The 20,695-nt window shown below is 43.2% G+C and overlaps 1 protein-coding gene across 2 annotated transcripts in view; it reads right to left on the bottom strand.

Moving 5' to 3' along the window:
- The window catches only part of nav3 (neuron navigator 3), a 470,935-nt gene that overhangs the window by 361,816 nt on the left and 88,424 nt on the right, over positions 1 to 20,695 (bottom strand). Inside the window, exon 3 of one of the 2 annotated variants that reach the window (XM_074626295.1) lies at positions 17,626 to 17,717. The gene's annotated coding sequence lies outside the window, so the exon portion shown is untranslated. Of the gene's footprint in view, positions 1 to 14,788; positions 14,964 to 17,625; positions 17,718 to 20,695 lie in introns of those variants that run through there. The other variant, XM_074626296.1, reaches the window with a different exon arrangement.

The raw sequence follows: 20,695 nt of genomic DNA, 5'->3' as shown, positions 1-20,695 counted from the left end.
CTACGAGGGTTCAACGTGTCTGTTTGGTTTACTCACATCCTGTAACACAACATCTGTCATTCAAATGTCTTATACTGTTCACTCATAGCATGATTTGTGAATGAAACCAGAGACGGTGCACTGAGAGTCCGTTTACCCCCGCCTCTTTAGGAGACTAGCGGCGTGTCCTGAGTCTATCAACTCCAAAGGGAGAAGTGAACGTGAACACAGATTATGACTGATTCTGTCGCTCCGTAATTACCGTACTAAATATTGCACCCATTTTTCAGATAGACAAATCAGGAGGAAATTAATATCGCGTTAATTTTTATATCTATTTTTAATTAAAGTTATATTATAATCACTAAAAATTAACAGCCTCTACTAGCAACAAAACTACAATTTAGACTGGAAGCAGAGGGACAGAACTAGACTGGCTCTGTCCAACCAGTACAGACTCCAGGAAGTCACTGCATGTGGCCAAAAACAACCTAACAACTAAACTTCCAATTGATTTCCCAATGACATAATGACACATATGGTGCATGAAATGGCACATAACGTATACCTACTGCAAACTGATACTGTATTTTGTTCTGAGGGGCCAAACAGAGGCAGAACAATCAGCCCACAAATACAGTATACAGTCCCATATATAGTTTCCCCACACGCAGAAACACGATTGCACTGTCACCGAAATCAATACTCTCTGCACTGCAATTCAGCCACCATCCATTCACAGAAGTCGGCCAATCAAACGCTCCAGTAATCCCTCACAGGTAACGCGACAGAAAACAGCCTCCCGGCCGACCACCGGCGGGCCATTAGGAAACCTGACTTTGTGTTTGCCTTCGTCTCTTCTCTGACCGCCGGCCAGTTCCACTAAACACAGCTCCAGAGTGCCATGTAGCGCTGCAACCCCCGTCACTTACTTAAGGGCAATCATGTCAAGTGCTGTCAACTCTGAATTGGTTCTTAGGGGACGTCGTCGTGAATCGAGCGCTGAAGCCCGATGAGATTTTCCATTGAAAGCCAGTGTTAGCTGCTAGCAATAAGCTGTGAAAAGCATTCCTTTCAAGTACCATGGGGATGCGGTTCCATTACATTATGTAGTAGCCTCAAACAACAAGCAAAGCATGGGGGAATATTACCAGCGATAGGTGATGAAGGAAATTAAGCGTGCTCTCCTAAGACTAGGAACACCAGTGATTTTGGCGAAGGCAATAACACTGCATCCCAGAAATGCTAAACTTGCTAAAAAGCACATCTGTATTGCTCCTAGACTTCCCCAAACCCCTCAGCAGTGGAATTATATGGGGGGTGGGGGTGCTTTCCAAACTCATGCATACTGCATGAGTGCTAATTTGCCGCTTTTTTTCTTCTTGAATATTACAAAAGAAACAACGGAACCTCACGGGGGATAGCGTGGCATACTTTCTGTTTGCTGCGAGGAGGAGGGTTAGCTGGCACTCGCTGTCACAGAGTGACAGGATGGCCTCCGATGTAGGCCACCGGGGTCAGAGGTTATTCTCCATCTGCTTTGTCTTGACAAGCAGCAGCAGGTACAGAGCACCCTTGTCAAGGAAGCAAGGACGGACTCTCCAGAAGAAAAGAAAAAGTGCCAGACTAGAGATTGCTCCGCTGCATGTTGGACTGTTTGCAACGGGAAAAACATCAAGATCTGTCATGGGAGTCAACAAACTAATCCTACAAGTACATAACCAGAGGCCTGTACTACAAAGGGAGTTCAACATACCCAGGGTATCTTTTCATTATCTGGCTTAACTAACCCTAACAAACGAGATCCCGCTAACCGGTCTTACGACGGTGGTTATCAACTCAGTAGGTCAACCCAGAGTTTCTCAATCTGGCTATGAGCACATAAAAGAGGCGGTGTTTGCAGCATATGACCAATCACAGACATGGACAAGTCTACCGTCAGCAGAGAGGCAGATTTTACAAACCAGGAGTAAACTATAATATTAGACAAATACGGAGAAGTTAATCCAGACTAAAAGTAACTCAGTTGAAGATGCTAAATGCAGGAAGGACAGCTGGCAAAAGAAAAAAATTGCTGATGTGTGAATGTGTAAATTAACAGACTTATAATATCACTGTCCCATCAAAAGCATGAGTAGATCTAACTATAATTACTTTGTGTATTCTGTTAAATGAATATGTCGCTTATAGACTAGAATAGAAGAAAAGAAGTAAATAAATAGATAAATTGTGGTGTGTATGACGGTTAAACTTTATTTCAGCTGTGTCCCCGACCCTTTCTGCATTTGATGGTTTAAACTGTGTTGCTTTTAGCCTGAATTATGATTTTAACTTCTCCATGTTTGTGTAATATTACATGTATCTTACGATCCATGCACAAGCATCGATTGGTCAGTATGCTTTTATACGAGTTGATCTCTTATCGCTCCAGAGCAGGTTATGTGTTCAGTATAAGTTACCATGGCGATCTACGGTAAGAAGAGAACCACCGTCGTAGGACTGAAAACCCTGAAATGTTAAACCTGAAGTTACCTCGCTAACGCCATATCCTGCTTTGTAGTACAGGCCTCAGGTAACGCACCGACTCCTTGGTTTGTCAAAACAAAAAAACAAAGACAAACACAGTCTGTTGTCACACAAAGGTCCGTGGATGACTGACACCTTGTAGGCAATTCATGGGAATAAAATAACTACCATTATTACAATATTATGTTTTTAACTGTCCTTCTATCTTATGTACTCACTTACTGTCTTTCTCTAAGCAATTTCAATTCAATGACTTTTACTTACATGTCAACTATATAGGCAAACTGTGACCTGAGCACTGAACACATGGTGTACCTACAGAGGAACTACTCCCCATCTCTGTTGTTAAAGTAAATGAACACTTTGAGGGAAATATCTGGTTGTCATTTTTCTTTCTTATTGTGATTTAAATTGCGATAGGCATTTTTCATAGCAGGCATTTTGACTTGACACACAACAACACACCTTGTCATACCACAATCCTGTAGCAGGAACAGCCAGGCGTTTCTAATGAATATATTGATTTCCTCTAGTGACATGTCAAAATGTCTGCTGTTGAAAAAAGGCCTGTTATTTTCTACAAATAATACCCCAGGCTTGTATTTGTGGTTTATATACATGTAGTATTAAACAAGATGTGTTTGTACAGAGCATAATTAACTAAATTAATATAATAAAACTTGAATTGAATCTGATGAAATAATGCAGTCGCTTGCTGGAGGAACTCCGTCCAAGAGCTCTTTTCAGTCAGAGAACTCAACTAAGCAGATTAAAAAGAACAAAATACCATTTAGTCCACATGCATTAAGATATTCCATTACATACTTAACTTAATAACCGTTTCACAGGCTTCAAACACAGTTTTTTATTCACAGCTTTTAAGGTGATAAACCTAAAAGCGGTTTGTCCTCACTTCAATACTCAACAACTAACAAAGCTAGCTTGCTAACTAGCTTACCTGTCTCAAATTGACTTCAAGCTCTCATCTAGTTTAATTCATTTATAAAGAAAAATAACTCACTGTTCTCTCTCTGTTTTTGAACAAAAAGCCAAAAACACACAACCTTTTCATCCTCAACAAAGACATATTTGACCGAGCGTTAAGTAGCCCAGACTCCAGCATGCTAAATACACAAAGTGTCTCCCTTTGTTTGGACCATCACACCTCGTTAACGCTAATTAGCTCCAGCTGAGTGAGTTTAGGGTGACAGTTGTGGTCAAAGCTAGTGAAATTAACAGATGCCAACCTAAAACTCACCTCCTACCTCTTGTCTAAGCATTATTTATGTAGGTTATGGCAGAATTAAAATATCAACACTTGCAATTTGAAAACCGTGTGATATAGCTTAGTTGATATAGAAGTTATTAAAGCAATTAGTCGAGCTGATTCAGTCAACATGTTCCTGTCTCTGTCTCTCAATCTTACAACAGGCCTTTTATATTGATTTAAAGGTGCTCCTTACGATATACAGAGCATTCAAATAACAGCTCTGCTATGTAAAGGTATAGTGGAGTAATATCTTCCTTAGCAGAAAATGAAGTCATTCTCCCTCCGTGTGTGTTGTCAAATATATATTGACAAGAAGTGAAAGCCAATGTCGTTCCATTGAAACATCAGCGCCCAGCTGCAGAGCTACACTTCCGCCATTTTGGACTGAAAGCAACGACATGCATAACTATTTATTTACTTACTTATCTATTAAACCTTTTGCCCGTCTGCTTCCCAGATGGACATAAAATGGAAGTTAGAAAAATCCAGCACACAGAATTTGAAAGCAATCTCAAACTTTTTCATGTTAAGGATCTCAAAAATGGAGTCCAGTAGCCCACAGAGGTAGAAGAGGTTGTGTCCTGTGCTTTTGCACATTAAATTCTGTTGATATCATGCTACTAGCGCTACTAGCTACTGGCCGATAGCCGGTTGTTTGGGAACAGAGACGTTAATACGTCCACCACGGTACTGGCTTACAGCACACAGCCCATGGATGTATTATTATAAGATAATAAAAGTGATGAATTACAGCCAATATATCCATTATTACAGCCACATACAGCAGAACCAGATATGTCATATGAGCGTGCAGGACGGTGCAATCCCGTGGGTCTGATGCACGTTCATTATGACGAGGAAAATAACTCTGGATTCAGCTGTTAGAGAATTTTTCTAATTAGTTTAAAAAAAATTAAGTTTGAAGACATAATGATTTAAATGAGAGATATTTAAGTGTTCTTACTGAGAAGTTGGTTTACCTAAAAAATAAATTATCTTCTGATTTACAGACGTCTCTTTATACATCCATGACAACAGACTCATTGGCGTTTTCAGTCCAAAATGGTCGCCATCTAGCGGCTGTTGTCAAAAAAGCACCGGAGTTTCGTCTCTTTGCTTCTATACGCTTTGGGGTTGTAATCCGTGCCCGTGTCTTATGCCATGATTAAATTATTTGTGGTTAACATTAATTAACATAATTTCTACAATGCTCACAACTAATTGCTCTATAACTGTTATGGCTGTGTGTAATAATACTAATTATCCATATGGGGACCAGAAACATTCATTTAGTCCAACAGAAACGACGTCCACGTCAACCTTCTAATAAAGGTTTGTAAATATTTAAACAGGATGCTTTTCAGATTCTTTGACAAACATGTTGTTGTATTTGTTGCTGAAGAGAATATGAATGTTTGCTTTAATGCCCTTTGGTTGTAAAGAACCTTATTGGAAGCGAAATCTCCATATTTATGAGCAGCAGCCGCTGCCGTTTCATCACAGCCTGGTGAGCGGTGCTGGTGATCCCACCTTCAATCTCTACAGCTGGTCGACATTCCCCCCCACCACCCAGCCAGTGGCCTTTCACCAGCACTTGGTATTCAACGGGTGTCTGTAACTCTCCAAGTGGTCAATAAAGTTTGATTCATGAGACCTGGGGCCGTAACTACACACTGCTGCTTTAATTCGAGGAGATGTAAATGATGGCCATAGATCCAGCCTGATTTCCTCGGGGATAGCAGGACGGTTGAGGGAGCATGCGCCGTAAATCATCGCCCTCAATAGGTCGGAGGTCAAACATAAAGAACGCCCCGCCATCACATTAAAATACTATAATGCCCTAATGGCTTTCCTCCAACATAAACCTCATTTTATCAGCCTCAGTGAGAAGCACGGCCAATTAAAGCACACCTAATGTGGTCGCTAAGATTCATTTATATTTTGAAACGATTTGCACACAGGTATACATCACAGCGGAGCACGGTACATACACCTCTTAACATTAAGGCAGCACAGCAGCGGTACAGTGCAGCTTCATTCCTGCCACCAAAAATAACAAATATACACAACACAGTCTCACAGCAGTTTGTGAAATAGTCACGAAATGTAATCTATTTGATTCGTGTACATAGACACGAATTTCAGTTTTTGTAGTGACGCTCAGCACGACTTTCAACAACACATTATTTGTGCGTTTTCCTACAAATGTCCAGCAACACTTGACGTACGTGTCTATTTCCGCTCCAGTCTTTTCAAAATAAAACTAATTAGTTAAGTTTAGGAATAGATCGACTTGGTTCGGCTTAGGCAACAAAACTACTTAGTTAGCTTCAGGAAGAGATCACGGTTTGGGTTAAAATAACATTGGATGTAGCGTAACTTAAGTACGGAAGTTAAGTGACAAAATCGACTTAGTTAGGTTTAAGAAAATATTGCATTTTGGGTTTAAACAACACCGGAAGTGGCGCAACTTAATTACAGAAGTTACGTGACAAAAACGACTTAGTTAGGTTTAGGAAAATATCGCATTTTGAGTTAAAATAACACCTGATATGGCATAACTTAAGTACGGGAGTTACATGACAAATAAATCAACTTTGACTTGTAGTTTCATACGGGACACAAACCGACCTCCTCACTGCTCTCTAAACTTCCCGGTTCACAATTACGTGGATTACATTTACATTTACATCATTTTACAATATGGTAAATGGAAAGTAATATTCTCACATACATATCCGCATGGCAGCACGGAGCCAGCGTACGGAGACGACTGCACAGAGAGAAATGGACTAATGGGAATATTCTCAGCAATTAGGACATTTGTAATAGCCTTGCCATACTTCACTTGGCTCCACAGTGGGTCATTAATAATACTGATAAATCTAATAAATGCAATAAGGATCCCTTGCTACACATTAGAGCATTAAAGGGACTGAACTGACCACTCGGCAGAACGCACTTTCACAAATTACTTCTTAAAGAGTGGACACCAGAGTTTTGTTCTACAAGTATAGTCTAAAAGGTTGGACGAGTATGGTGTAATGAAGCAAGCAGCAGAATAATAATACAGAAATACACCCATATTTCTACACATATGCATCATAAAAGATGTACAATAACTATACTACAGTATATTTACAGTGCAGCATAGCAATGGGAACCATATGGGAGAACAAAGAAACCAGATGCTACAGCAAATATTAATGAAGTGCTAAATGTGCATTGTCGTTTTAACATAAACAAGCCGATAAATGTATGACTACAACGCCAACCACTGTGAATCTTTCCAGGCTCTGGACAGTTAGGCTCCAAATGAGAGTAGTGTGTGTTTGCACTTGCTGCATCAGCTAAAGTGAACAATTACATACCGAGCATGCTGCGGTGGATGGTCAAGGAAATGCTTCTTCCTCTAAGGCCATTAAGAGCAAGAAAGGAAGCAATAACCAGCTATAAAGATCAGAAACATAACAGTATGTAAGACATGCACCACAACATGCAATCATATGAAGCTCCAACACTACTCTCTTAAATGGGTCTAGATATGCCCCCTTGGTTTCAGATACCAAAACTCAAGTTGAAATCGACTCCAGGCTCTGAAGTTCATTGGGATTTAACGGATCAAAGAAGCCTTGAAGGTCCCATATTGTGAAAAGTGAGTCTTTTTTATTATAAAGTAGGTTTAAAGCTTCAGTAGGCAGAATAGTTTTGGCATCATTGGGCAAAAAATTCCATAATAACCTTTCAGCATATTGTAATTCAAGTGTTCTTCTGCACCTCCTCATGGCTCTGTTTTCAGGCTTTAAAAAATCTAGTCCGTGACGGGAGACTTTGGCCAATCACAGGTCATTTCAGAGAGAGAGAGCGTTCCTATTGCCTGTTCATTTAACGGGAGGCAGCTGTCAATCACTCGCAAACTCCAGGCAGGCAGCACTGATCAAATATTAATCAATATTATGATACTGTAATGCCTATTTCTGGACTCAAACCTCTTGTAGTGCACTGTTTAGATGTAAAATGAGAAATTTTGCCTGGTGGGCGGTGCTTAGTATTTCCTCAACTGATCTCTACATGGCTGCCGGGTCACAAACCTTCTCATTTTACAGCTAAACAGTACACTACAACATGTTTCTGAAAACATTTTACGTGAGAAATAGGCATTACAGTAACAGAATATTGATTCATATTTGATCAGCGCTGCCTAGTTTGACCGTCTGATCTGAGTTTGTGAGTGATTGACAGCTGCTCAGAGACGGCAAGGCTCCAGCTCGGCTCTGATTGGTTGTTTTCCTTGTTTTCCTAGCTACGCAATACCGTTGATATCAGGCAGACATAATTATATTAATGCATGTAAACATGTTCTAGAAACCCAAAATAAGTATGAACCTGAAAATGAGCACGATATGTCCCCTTTAAGTCGCACCACTCCCTGCAGAACCAATTTGAACAAATAAGGTGCAAAAGAGCCTACAGCTAGAGTTCCTGAGACGGGTTAAGTATGACAGGCACAGGTAAACACCCACACAGCTGAATGACACCTCTGATCCCTCACCAGCCTCTTACGGATGGGAACCTGCCCAGGGACTACAGATAGCAATGAGCTCATTTACATTTACACTTTAAGGAGGGTAGTAGGTTTTTCTAGTTTCATATGATAACAGTATCTCACTCTAGCTTTAAAACTGAGCCCACTGCAACCTCCGAAAGCGTTAAAGAAATTAGTGGTGTTAAAACTAATTTGCGCCATTATAGCGTTACCTTTGACGGCCCTAGTGGAAACTGAAGCTGTTGCTGTAATGTTCACCTTCCCTGGTATATAAATTAATAAATAAATAAATAAATAAGTAAGGAGAATTCAGTCAGAGTGACAAAAGCCAGGTTTCCATCCAAATGTATCACAATTTTTAATCAAATTTAGATAAAAATTGGCAAAAGTAAAAATGCAAATTAACGCTTATTTCCGTCCACTACCGTTATGAGATTATAAGGATTTGGTTCATAGAGACAAACAGTAGGTGGCGCCAATTTTCCAGTCGGAAAAACCCATTATACCACTGCAGAAGAAGAAGGCGCGACAAGATTAAAAGAGCGCCAGTCGTACCTCAAAGCGGTACATCATCATTTATTCACTGAATCTGTTTCCATGCTTTTATCAATACACCAACTTTTCCACCTCACCCAAGCATAAAAACTTGTTTGCAATATTTCAAGATTTTTTTCAAATTTTTTTATGCGCAAATTGAAAATGTGCATAAAAACAAGTGGATGGAAACGCACCAAAGACAGAGAAGAAACAAGAGGAGACTGAGAGGGTAATCCAGGTGTGAAAACATGAAAGCCTCGGGAGCTAAACTGCCTGAGTATAAAAACTGTGACAGCAAGCGAGCAACAAAAACGGCTGTAAATGCATCATAAAAGGAAAACCGTGGAAGGCTGGTACAGTTAAAATATATCGACAACGATAAAAGCAAAGCAAAACCCAAACCCCTGACTGTTCTCATGCAAATTTCTCCCCGGTTTTACATACCAACAATCACTGGAGTGATGGATGACGGGCTGCAGGTAGTAATGTGTTTAAGCAATAGCTTTAATTGGTATGGAAGCAACAAATCTGCACCAAATGCGACTCTGGCTGTTTTTCTGTTGTCAGGGTAACTGCGGGGAGAAGGCGGTAGCATCAGTGTGTGTGTGTGTGTGTGTGTGTTTGTGTCGCTGCAGGTAGCCCGGCTCTCTTAAACAGGGTAATCACTATTGTGAAGGTGAAGACTGACACGAGAAGCAGCAGCTCATTAGCTTGAGGAATGCATGTTGCAGTGTCAATTTTGCGCTGTTTGTTTTGTTCCACACACTCGCCCGAGCCTGACATCCTCCCGGCACCTGGCTGTTTATTGTTTCCAGAGATGACACAGTGTCTGGTGGTGACAGCAAAATGACTCAGGAACGATATCAGGACCTCCGCAGCTAAAACAGTACCTGCCAAGCACCCCCGGCTCGCTGGGGATTTTAAATCTCACACCGGCAGCAAAGGTTCCTCAATTAAACTAAACTAAATGTTGAACCATTTTCAACAAATGTACCAGGAATAAAAAGATAAGCTGCCACGTTACCGCGATACGATAACGTTTCCATGTTCCTAAGGTATCCTTTACTGGATGTGTAGTGTTTACCACTTTGGATTTAAAATGTAAGGGTGCAGGTCGTATCCATGTGGACCCTCCGACGTTTTCTACTTTCTCATTTTGGCTCTCTGCGTTTTGTTTTGGTTGACAGATACAGAACGGACGTGACGTCACGTTACTCAGACTACAACAATAAAAGCGGTAACTTTTCCACCCCTAATAGGTAGCGTGCACAGCTAACTTATAACTTAAAACCAGCAAATGTGGCAGATTTATTTTATTATCTTTTAGATTAATTGATGGCTTGTCTGCCTTATAAAGGCTCAGCCACAACAGCATTTAAAAGAGCAACATTAAGCACCAAAATAAACTCATATCGATGGATTGGCCGCTATAAAAGATTGGTTAGCCGGGACGAAGTAGCCTAGATCTGCCCAAATGTGTTGCTGTGAGTTCAATGATAGTGCTGCGAGTTTTCACCAGTCACCAAAGCAAACTGTCTCGTCACTGTGGACCTTTGAGGGAACTTCCTCTGCATATATAGTATAAAAGGCTCCACAGAAGAGTTGTGTTATGCAAACAATCAGGAAACAGCAGTAAAAAATATGGAGTAACCAAGGGTCCAAGACAGTTTTTCCTCGTCAAAATAATACATCCACAGGGCTTTTAGAAAGGTGCTGAATAAAAGTACGGCTTTTCCTCCTGTAAATTAATCATTTAAAAAATGTTGACGGGTCCAAAATGAATGTTTTGTTTATCTCTGTGGGAGATATCTGACGTTCGGTTGACGATTCTAACAAGACCTGTGAGCACAATAGTAAAACGACGTCGGTATCACGCTGTATCTCTGTGTGTCGTCAGCAATCGAGTTGCCAGTTAGTGTGGAAAAACGGATAAATGCTATCGATTGCAACTTTAACCCTCCTGAATAACTGATCTCAACACGTCGCTCTACTAACTGAAATTCCTTTTTTGAGAACAAATATAATCCACTGAACTTCACACTAACCCTTTCATTAATCACGTTCTCTGATCAATCCACTCTGGCTACAGGAATCTGACATCAGTTTGGAGATAAATAAATCTTTCTCCGTCCCTCCCTTTACCCTCTCCAGGCAATCTGTCGCCTTCGCTCTATCAGTCTCTTTCTCCATCTAGCTGGGCCACCTCCAGCGTCTCTCTCTCTCCCTCTCTCTCTTGGCGTTATGTTGTCCCTGCTCTGCCTCCCCGGGCTCAGTGACAGGGAGGATAAAACTGGGGGGGAAAAAAAATCCCCACCTTCCCGCTTCCTCCATTCGTCTACATACAAGCTGCATTACAACCCAATTACACTTAGATTACATTAATGTGCTTTCACCCAGCCAAGCCTCTTTTCCTGCGCGCCAAAACCCCATTCTCCACCGTTCGGTGGCATTATGGAGGCGCGTAATCTTGTGATATTGTGTCGGGATTAACATCAAATCTCATTATGGCTGCGGTGGATCATGGGAGAGGGGGAAGGAAGGCGGAGGCGAGGTTACATCTTTACTTATTTCTTTTTGAGGTTTTTAAAGCTGATGAGGGAAAAAGAGAGATGAGATAAAGGGCTGTGAAATCTCAATTACACACCATGGCATTTGGGAGGCTGATTTATTATACACAAGAGACTGTCGGCTAATTTGCATTGTTGGGCCCCGTTGGACGCGCACATGAGCGCACACAAGGCACAGTGGTACCAGGACAAACCCAACAGGGGTCAAAATGAGATGTGTCGCGGCACGGCGCAGCGAAATAGGACACAAATCAAACCCTCCTCCTCTTCCAGCTCACCACACCAAACAACCTCTCCTCTGTTAGCATTTTTTCCTCCAGCCCGGCACGCTCGCGCTTCATAAAACTCTGTTTTATTACCAATAGATCCGTGAAGGTTGTAATTGCCTAAGTGATATATAGCCGGCACCGGGACGCGGCTCAATTTTCACTCCGTTTAAAAACGCCGCCGCTCCAAAGTGGTGTTGAGGGGAGCGCCTTCGTCCTGTTTAAATAAAACAGATTGTCAGGCTAAATAATGGGGGGGCCAAAAAAAATCACATTTCAACACACACATTCCCAGAGGGGTGGTGGATGCACCGCGCACACACACACATTCAAGCATTTTCTTTTATGCAGATACGCACATTTAATTCCCATGAACATGCTAAACACACACACACTCACTCACCCAGCGGTGCACCATGCCGGCTATTGAGCCTCAGGAGCCTCTCTTAAATCACACCGAGGCCCCAGCAGAAATGAGGGATAACAGCACAGCGGTGTTACAACCATTGATTGCCGAATGCATCATCTTTTTATATTCACAACCGGGGGGAGGGACTGGGTATACATGCAGGCAATGGTTGGGAAAATCTGTTCTTGTATGGCAATCACATCCCGTCAGGGGTGTTTTCACAGGCCAGCAGCGACGGTGAAGGGACGGATATGGATAAAATGAAATAAAGACGCAGACACAAAAGATATTCACTATAGTGCCACGTCAACATTTCCAGGCTTCACGCGGCTACTGAATAAAGCCGCCACGTCTGTGTGTGACATGTCATCTGTTACCAGAGTCAACGTGTGTACCAGATATATTGTTTGATATATTGTTCCATGTGGTCTCATAATGGTCTTTTGCACTATACACCGATCAGCCGTAACATTATGACCACCTGCCTAATATTGAGTAGGTCCCCCTTTTGCTGCCAAAACAGCCCTGACCCGTGGAGGCATGGACTCCACTAGACCTTTTAAGGTCTGCTGTGGTATCTGGCACCAAGCCGTCAGTAGCAGATCCTTTAAGTCCTGTATAAGTTGCGAGGTGGGGCCTCCGTGTTTGTCAAGCACATCCCAAAGATGCTCAATTGGATCGAGATCTGGAGAATTTGGAGGCCGAATCAACACCTCCAACTCATCGCCATCCACATGATGTAAAAGAAAATTCATCAGACTGGGCCACCTTCTTCCATTGCTCCGTGGTCCAGTTCTGATGCCCATTACAGGCGCTTTTGGTGGTGGACACGGGTCAGCACAGGGCACCCTGACCGGTCTGTGGCTACGCAGCCCCATACGCAACAAACTGCTCCTCACTGTGTGTTCTGACACCTTTCTATCAGAACCAGCATTAACTCTTTGAGCAGTTTGAGCTCCAGTAGCTCTTCTATTGGATCGGACAACACGGGCCAGCCTTCGCTCCCCACGTGTATCAATGAGCCTCGGGTCTGACCCTGTCACCGGTTCACCGGTTTTCCTTCCTTGGACCACTTCTGGTAGGTCCTGACCACTGCAGACCGGGAACATCCCACAAGAGCTGCAGTTCTGGAGATGCTCTGACCCGGTCGTCTAGCCAGCACTATTTGGCCCTTGTCAAAATCACTCACATCCTTACGCTGGCCCATTTCTTCTGCTTCCAACACAAAGTTCAAAATGTTCACTTGCTGTCTAATATATCCCCCCCCCCACTGCCAGGTGCTATTGTAACTAAATAAACAATGTTATTCACTTCACCTGTCAGTGGTCTTATTGTTATGGCTGATCGGTGTACGTACTTTGACTAAAATGTGAATACATAAGGAACACCACTGGGAAGCTACAGAACGATAAAACTCAAACAACTCTAAAATAACGGACCCGCCCTTTAACGGCATTCTGGGATATGTATTATTAAAACGCACTTGCTGTTGCCACAGTAACGCATGTGTTGTAAAACCTACCAGGACTGAATTTATTAGAGATTAGAAGTTCAATTGGCGGTAGCATAGCATCCGTCTATACACTGTAGAACCACTGCTGCTCAAACAGATCAGTTCATGACCTGTCTGGTGCACACGGAGAATCTAAACGCTATCAGAGAACCACAGAACGCCCTCCGGCGTGTCACACTCTACCCGGAATCGAGCGTTGGAGGGTGGAGGTGAGGTGTGGTGATGGAGGAGGAGCAGGAGAGGACCCTTCAAGTCTCCAGTATTCCATTAGCTGGTCTGTGATGTACTGCTGTACCACACACACACACACACACACAGATGGGAGACCAGTTTCCCCCCGTCTCCTCCCTCCCGACACCCTCCCCCATCCCGCACTGCCTCGCCTCTTCTTCAGCCTCCTCCTCCTCCTCCTTCACACACCTCACACCCTCCGTCAGTCACCATCCATCACACAAGACCTCCACAGATGGGTCTACGAGTAACACACACACACACACACACACACACACACACACACAAACACGCACACACACACACACACGGAGGCTCTAGACTCTCTCTCACTCCTACAGACACTCACCGGGTCGGCCAGACGCGCACTCGCAACCGCTCTCAGCTTAACACTCTCTCTCCTGCTCACTCACACACACACACTCCACCCTACTTTCACACACACACACACACACACACACACACACACACACACACTCCACCCCACAAACTCTTTCATCCGTGGCTCTAAGCAGCTCAGAAACCCAAAAAGCTCCACGGCTAAGGGGGGGGGAACCCAATTAGGACGCAATTAGAACGCCATCAGATCTACCTGAGAGACGGTGCCTCTCTCGCTGGCAAAACAAAGCGGGATGTGGCGGTGGTGGCGGAGAGGGTGTGTGTGGAGGGAAAAACCAGCGCCCGCTAACCTCCCGCGGTCTTTAAAGGGCTGCCGCGTTTCTGATCAATGCTGGAAAAAAAAAAAGAGCAGCACTAATTAGCTCTGCTTCTTTTACAAGAAACGCCAGCGCAACACGCCGGATCAGTCTAATTAAAGAAAAAAAGGAGGAGGAAAGGGGTCGGAAAAAGTTGTGCGTAAAAGGAAGCACGTGGTTTCTTCCCGCCACGTTAATCAACAAGTCGGTCGCCGAACAACGAGGCAGCGACAGGAAACAAAAGCTCACCTTTAAATTTCCAACACTAAAAGATTCCACTCAAAAAAACATATTCCAATCAGGATACAGCTGTTCATCTTCTAATCCAGCACTCCGTACATCACATATCCAAATCCGGAGGAAAAGAAAATTCCTCCCTGAGAAGAATCCAACTGCACCTTGTTAACCCTTTTCCTCCCGTAGCCTGAGGACAGCCTCCCCCCCAGTGTGTGAGAGAGAGAGAGGAGGTGCAGCAGCAGCAGCAGGAGTAGTAGTAGTAGAATGAGGTGGGATGGATGGATGGAGGGAGTCGGAGGGGAGGGGTGCCGGCGGCTCACATCATGAGAGAAGTCGTAATCTGTGCATCTGCAGCGTGCTCTCAGCGAGGGAATCCAGCCACCGGAGGAGGAGAAGAGGATGAAGAAGAAGAAAAGGAGGAGGAGAGAGGCATGAAGGCAGGCGGTGGTGAATGAGAGGAGGATGAGAGCTCCCTCCCCTCACACTGCTCTCTCTCTCCCTCTCTCTCTCCTACACACACTCCTACCCCCCGCCCTGCTACAGATTGCATTGCACTGATGAAATTTTAATGGTTCTTTTAGGAAGAATAATGAACATGCTAGTCCCTGGAGTTGTGTGTATGTGTGTGTAAAGGGGGGTGGGGGGGTGGACTACACACACCTACAGAGGCATGCAACAAACATGCGTATGTGCATACAAGTGTGTTTTTCTCCATCTCTATCTTGTTATCTTGTACTCCCACTCACATGCTGCAATCCTGCACAGATTCACACACACACACACACACACAAACACCCATCTTCATTTGCACATACCACGTTCAGAAACACGCACATGCACGCTCAAAAACATCAAACACTGCGACTGACAGACACACACACACGCGTGCACGCTCCCGTCGTCGCACGGGGAAGACGAGGGTGGGGGAGTAAACAGAGAGAGCCAACCCTCAATCCTCAAAATGCTCTCTTGGTGTACACTCGCATCCACACACACACACACACACACACACACATACACATACACACATACACATACACAGGAGCGTACACATGAGCACACACCCCAATGAAGTGGAACAAAGAGCGCAGAGGCAGCATGTGGAGGCACCAGTAGGAACACCATGATGAGAGGAGAGGAGTGAAGAGCACCAGAAAACACACTATCATCAAAGTACCTTCACTTCAGTATAGTAGTATAGTATACTATACAGTAGTACAGTATAGTATACAGTAGTATAGTATAATACAATATAGAATAGTATAGTATAGGGTGCGGCAGGAATGAGTCCTAAAACCCAGAAAGGAGTTAGCATTTTAGCACTTCCGGTTCCCTCGTTTGGAAGTCAATGGGTTTTTAATTAGATGCCTGAAATAAGGTCTGTGGTTAACACAAGCTGAAGAGAGTTTAACCTTTTGTCCTACGATATAAAATACGTCAGTAAATACCCAACACATTTTGAAGCATTTATGTGTCTTAAAAAAGGCGGTTGCTAACAAATGGCTAAATGAGACGACTAAACGTCCTCATGCCAACCCGTCCGCCTTTACAGCCTCGTCGTGTTTATTCACGCTGATGCAACCGTGGTAGGGATGCCAATTTTGAAAAATGTTCTTAACTGATAACTGACCCTTGTTAACCGATTATTAACCGTTAACCGACAAGATTTGTGCCTCGCATGCAGCGGTGTACCAGCTGCAGTGTAGGAGCACAACAGACAACGGAGTCTCCAGTTCACCCATCTGGGAGCGTTAACTTAGCGATGCTGCGTGTAGTGTCGCGGACATGCAGCCACTTTCCCAGTAAAAGTCACCACCGCACATTTAGTTTAGTTTAGCAGGTTGTCAGCTGTGTGTCTGCCCGGTGTAACTTTAGCGCGTGTCCGACAAACAGTGTGTGTGTGTTTGTTTTTATTTAGAAAAATGCCGCTAAATCTGTGGATTTGCAAAGCTGCACATTAGTTAGTGACTTATTAGCACTTGCATGGATTAACGTTTTTATGTTAATATATTAGTAATACTGTATATCTATCTGTGTGTTGCTCTTAACCGTGTGCCAAAGTTACTCTTCATACTCAATGAAATACAATGAAAGCCCCTGAAAACATGGTTTCTCACTAACATTAAATATTCATGATGAAATAAGCAAAAACATATTTTTTTTTCTTAAACCTTTAGATATTATGTTCTAAGAGTTTAATACTCATGAGTTCAGCTAATGTGCTTCTTCAGGACTGTGTGGGTGTGAACCCAATTTTCATTCACACATCTGGAGGTCAGAGGTCAAGGGACCCCTTTGAAAAAGCCAGTTTTTCCTCGCCATAATTTAACGCAAGTTTGAAGCGTTATTTAACCTCCTTCACGACAAGCTAGTATGACACGATTGGTACCAATGGATTCCTTAGGTTTTTCTAGTTTCATATGATACCAGTAGCCCGCTACAACCTAAAAATCACAAGTGACATTCTTGCTGTGAGGCGAAAGCACTAATCATAACCAAGCATTAAGCCAAGATTTGACATTTAGCTAGCTGACACATTTTAGGTTTGTAGTGGCCGACTACAATACGATAAGAATATAGAAGAAAAATAATATAATAATCTTGTTCTTTAGACTTAGTTTGTGTTAGCCGAGCTGACAAACTGTGCTCAACACGGGGACGAACCCTGCCCTAACCTGAGCCAGAGGAATTTAAAGATGATACTGCTTTCAGAGTCAGGAAGCACAAGGTCACACATCCAATCTGAATCTGACCAGCAACAGAAACGTGCCTGAGAAGCTCTATAACATAAGGACAAGGAGTCAACAGTCAGGTCACACATTGGCTGATAGATAAATGGGTGAACTCACATCAAACCAGGACTCCTCTGGCTCCCTTCACTGTTCCTCCACTGACCACATATCAGTATTCATCACAGCAGTCGGCAGCGCTGAAAGGGATCCTGCAAAGAGAGGAGACAAGAAGGAATTTGTTACAATTTAACCTGTGTTGCGTGCTCAAAAAATACAAATGTGATAATCATCTGAGTTTAGTCACAGTTGGATCGGATAAAGAGCCGGGCGGCTACCAGGGGACGGCGGTTTTAAGTCCTCATACATGGACAGCTTAAGATGTCTTTGTGCTGCAGATCCTGGAAGTGATTTGTTCAGCCATATCCACTTTTATGCCGACTGCTACCTCCTGCAGCTCAGAGAGCCCCACCCCCAGAAAAAAATCCCACCATGACCTAAAGTTTACCCGATGAAGCAGGACATTAAAGAGACTTTGAGCAGCTTTCTGGAAACTTTCCCCCGTGTGGAAAAACAACCCAATAAACTCTGAGTCAACTCTCTTTTGCTGAGGAAATTGTTCTCATCCCTCATATCCCCCCACCAAGGTGCAGCATCCTACCTCTGAACCGCTCCTGAAAATCAATTACCTGTGAGGATTATACATCTCTATCCACCCCCAAAGAAATAATAATTTATATCTTCAGTTCTAAGGCCACTTTCATTTCCCCTCCCAACACTCCCAAGAGGCCAAGTTTACACACAATGTCAAGGAGACGAACTGTTCCAAATGTGCCTCTTGGTCTCGCAGACACGCAGAGCCACTTTAAAGTTTCTTTTTTATACTGAAACAACAGCACACTTGAGAATCCGGGGGAGAAAAAACATGCCAGTCGAGTCTTTAAGGAGGCTGTTTGAGGTCTGTCAATAATGATGGGAGCACCACGGAGAGAAAGGCTTGAGAGGCACTTAAGAGCCAAGCAGGGGTTTGATGGGAACAGCCGCGATGTGTGTGACATGCGAGACGTTCTCTATCTTGGGATGCAAAAAAACAACAACAGCTTACAAGGTTAAAGCCGTCTAGAGGCTACATGCGAGTCACCCGGAAGAGTTTCGCGCAATGATTTACGATATTTGAAGCACTTGAAAATGCCATGCAGCTCGATATTACAGACATGATGCATTAAAGTGTTGCAGCGGGGGGGTTTGATTGGAACATTCATGATGTACCGTCTGACATGCGCTAGTGTTCCTCCTGGGATGAGACAAAAAGCTTAAAAAGGTGGCTGTCTGGAGAGAAAAATGTGTCACATTCGAGTAAGATACTGATCGTAAACAACAGGTAATAACCTGCTCGGAGGACGCTCTGCTCGGATGTCAAAACGTATTGGATTCATGAGACCCGCCGTCACAAAAATCAAACCGGGAAGACGGTAAAATGTGTGAAAATTATCATGCAAATTGGGTAATTTCTCGCATGAAACAAGTTGCTGTTTTGTCAGCCGACGGAGAGAAACTAAATGTTCTCTGGGATGAATTAAAAATGGTACTTTCATAGCATACCGAAAGGAGGGAAATTAACCCTCTGAGACCCACAATAGAGCCGTGTAGGTCTTTTTTTTAAGGGGATACAGGGGGTCTTCAGGGGAGATAGCAGGTCAACAGTAGACGTCATATAGAAGTGGTGTACATCATCTGAAAGCTGTGAACCTGAAGATGAATTTAAGATTCAGCTCAGCACTGTGTCTGCTCTATTATGTCTCATAAGTTGTTGCAGCAATGTTTGGGTTGATTATTTAGCCTCCTTTATGACAAGCTAGGATGACATGGTTGGTACCAATTGATTCCTTCAGTTTTCTAGTTACTTAGCTCTAAAACTGAACCTGCTACAGCCTCTGAAAAACTATAAAGTCAGTCAGGATCATGGGCGGGTCTCAGAGGGTTAATCTAAAAGCTAATGGTATGCTTTGGAAATGGTCAGCAGTAATGGTATAAGAATATAAAAGCTTGAGTTATTGAGCTCTAAAATGCAAAAACCACAGGCCTGGTTCTTCAAATGAAATACTAATTCTGGTCACGACAAACTTGAATTATCCCGGCGATCCCTCAGAGCAGACAACATCCCTGACGGACGGCGTTTGATTAGCGGGAAAAGAGACAAATCCAATTAACAGGTTGTTGCTGGAAGTGACCTTTTTCCTTCATTATCTCTATTGGCCGTCCCCTGGCTCTCTGGTTTGGTGACCATGATGGAGGACATTTGAAGAGATGCCAAATTGAAATCGGTTACGGGTGAGCTGAGGTGTGTGTTCTAAGATAAGGGGTTTCAATAGCTAAGAGAAATATGTGAGGTCCTTCCTGCAGGGCGATTAATGACATCAGCAGCAGAGCCCTCCTCACTCAGTCTGGCTCTCAGTCTGGCTCTCAGTCTGGCTCTCTCTCTCTCTCTCTCTCTCTCTCTCTCTCTCTCTCTGGATGCCCAGGTGCAGTTTGGTTTTATACCAGCACGTTTATGAGGGATCGTAATGGGTGGGTGCAGCTCAAAACAAACGGGAGGCCAATTAAACGTAAGGGCTTCCCGGGCAGGCCGCCAATAAGAGAGCCAACAACTCGTTTTATACCCGGCTCTCAGAGGAGGAACACTGGATGTCATGTCCTGAATGCAAACAAGGCACGTTTTTTTTGTTTTTAAAATGTTTGTATGTATTTGCAATTGGGTTGGGAGATGTGGAAAAATGTAATTTAATATATTACAATATATGGTTACTATATTTAACCATAGTTAATCACGATTAATCACACATTTATCTGTTCAAAATGTACCTTAAAGGGAGATTTGTCAAGTATTTAATATTCTTATCAACATGGGAGTGGTCAAATATGCTGCTTTATGCAAATGTATGTATATATTTTATTATTGTAAATCAATTAACAACACAAAACAATGACAGATATTGTCCAGAAACCCTCACAGGTACTGCATTTAGCATAAAACAATATGCTCCAATCATAACATGGCAAACTGCAGCCCAACAGGCAACAACAGCTGTCAGTGTGTCAGTGTGCTGACTTGACTATGACTTGCAAAATTTAGCGCAAATTCAGAGTGTTATTAAGTCTCCTTCGCGACAAGCTAGTATGACATGATTGG

Source organism: Sebastes fasciatus, chromosome 23 (genome assembly GCF_043250625.1).
Source record: "Sebastes fasciatus isolate fSebFas1 chromosome 23, fSebFas1.pri, whole genome shotgun sequence".
Lineage (NCBI taxonomy): Eukaryota > Metazoa > Chordata > Actinopteri > Perciformes > Sebastidae > Sebastes > Sebastes fasciatus.
The sequence above is the reverse complement of the archived record's forward strand: the minus strand, read 5'-3'. Positions and strand labels throughout refer to the sequence as shown.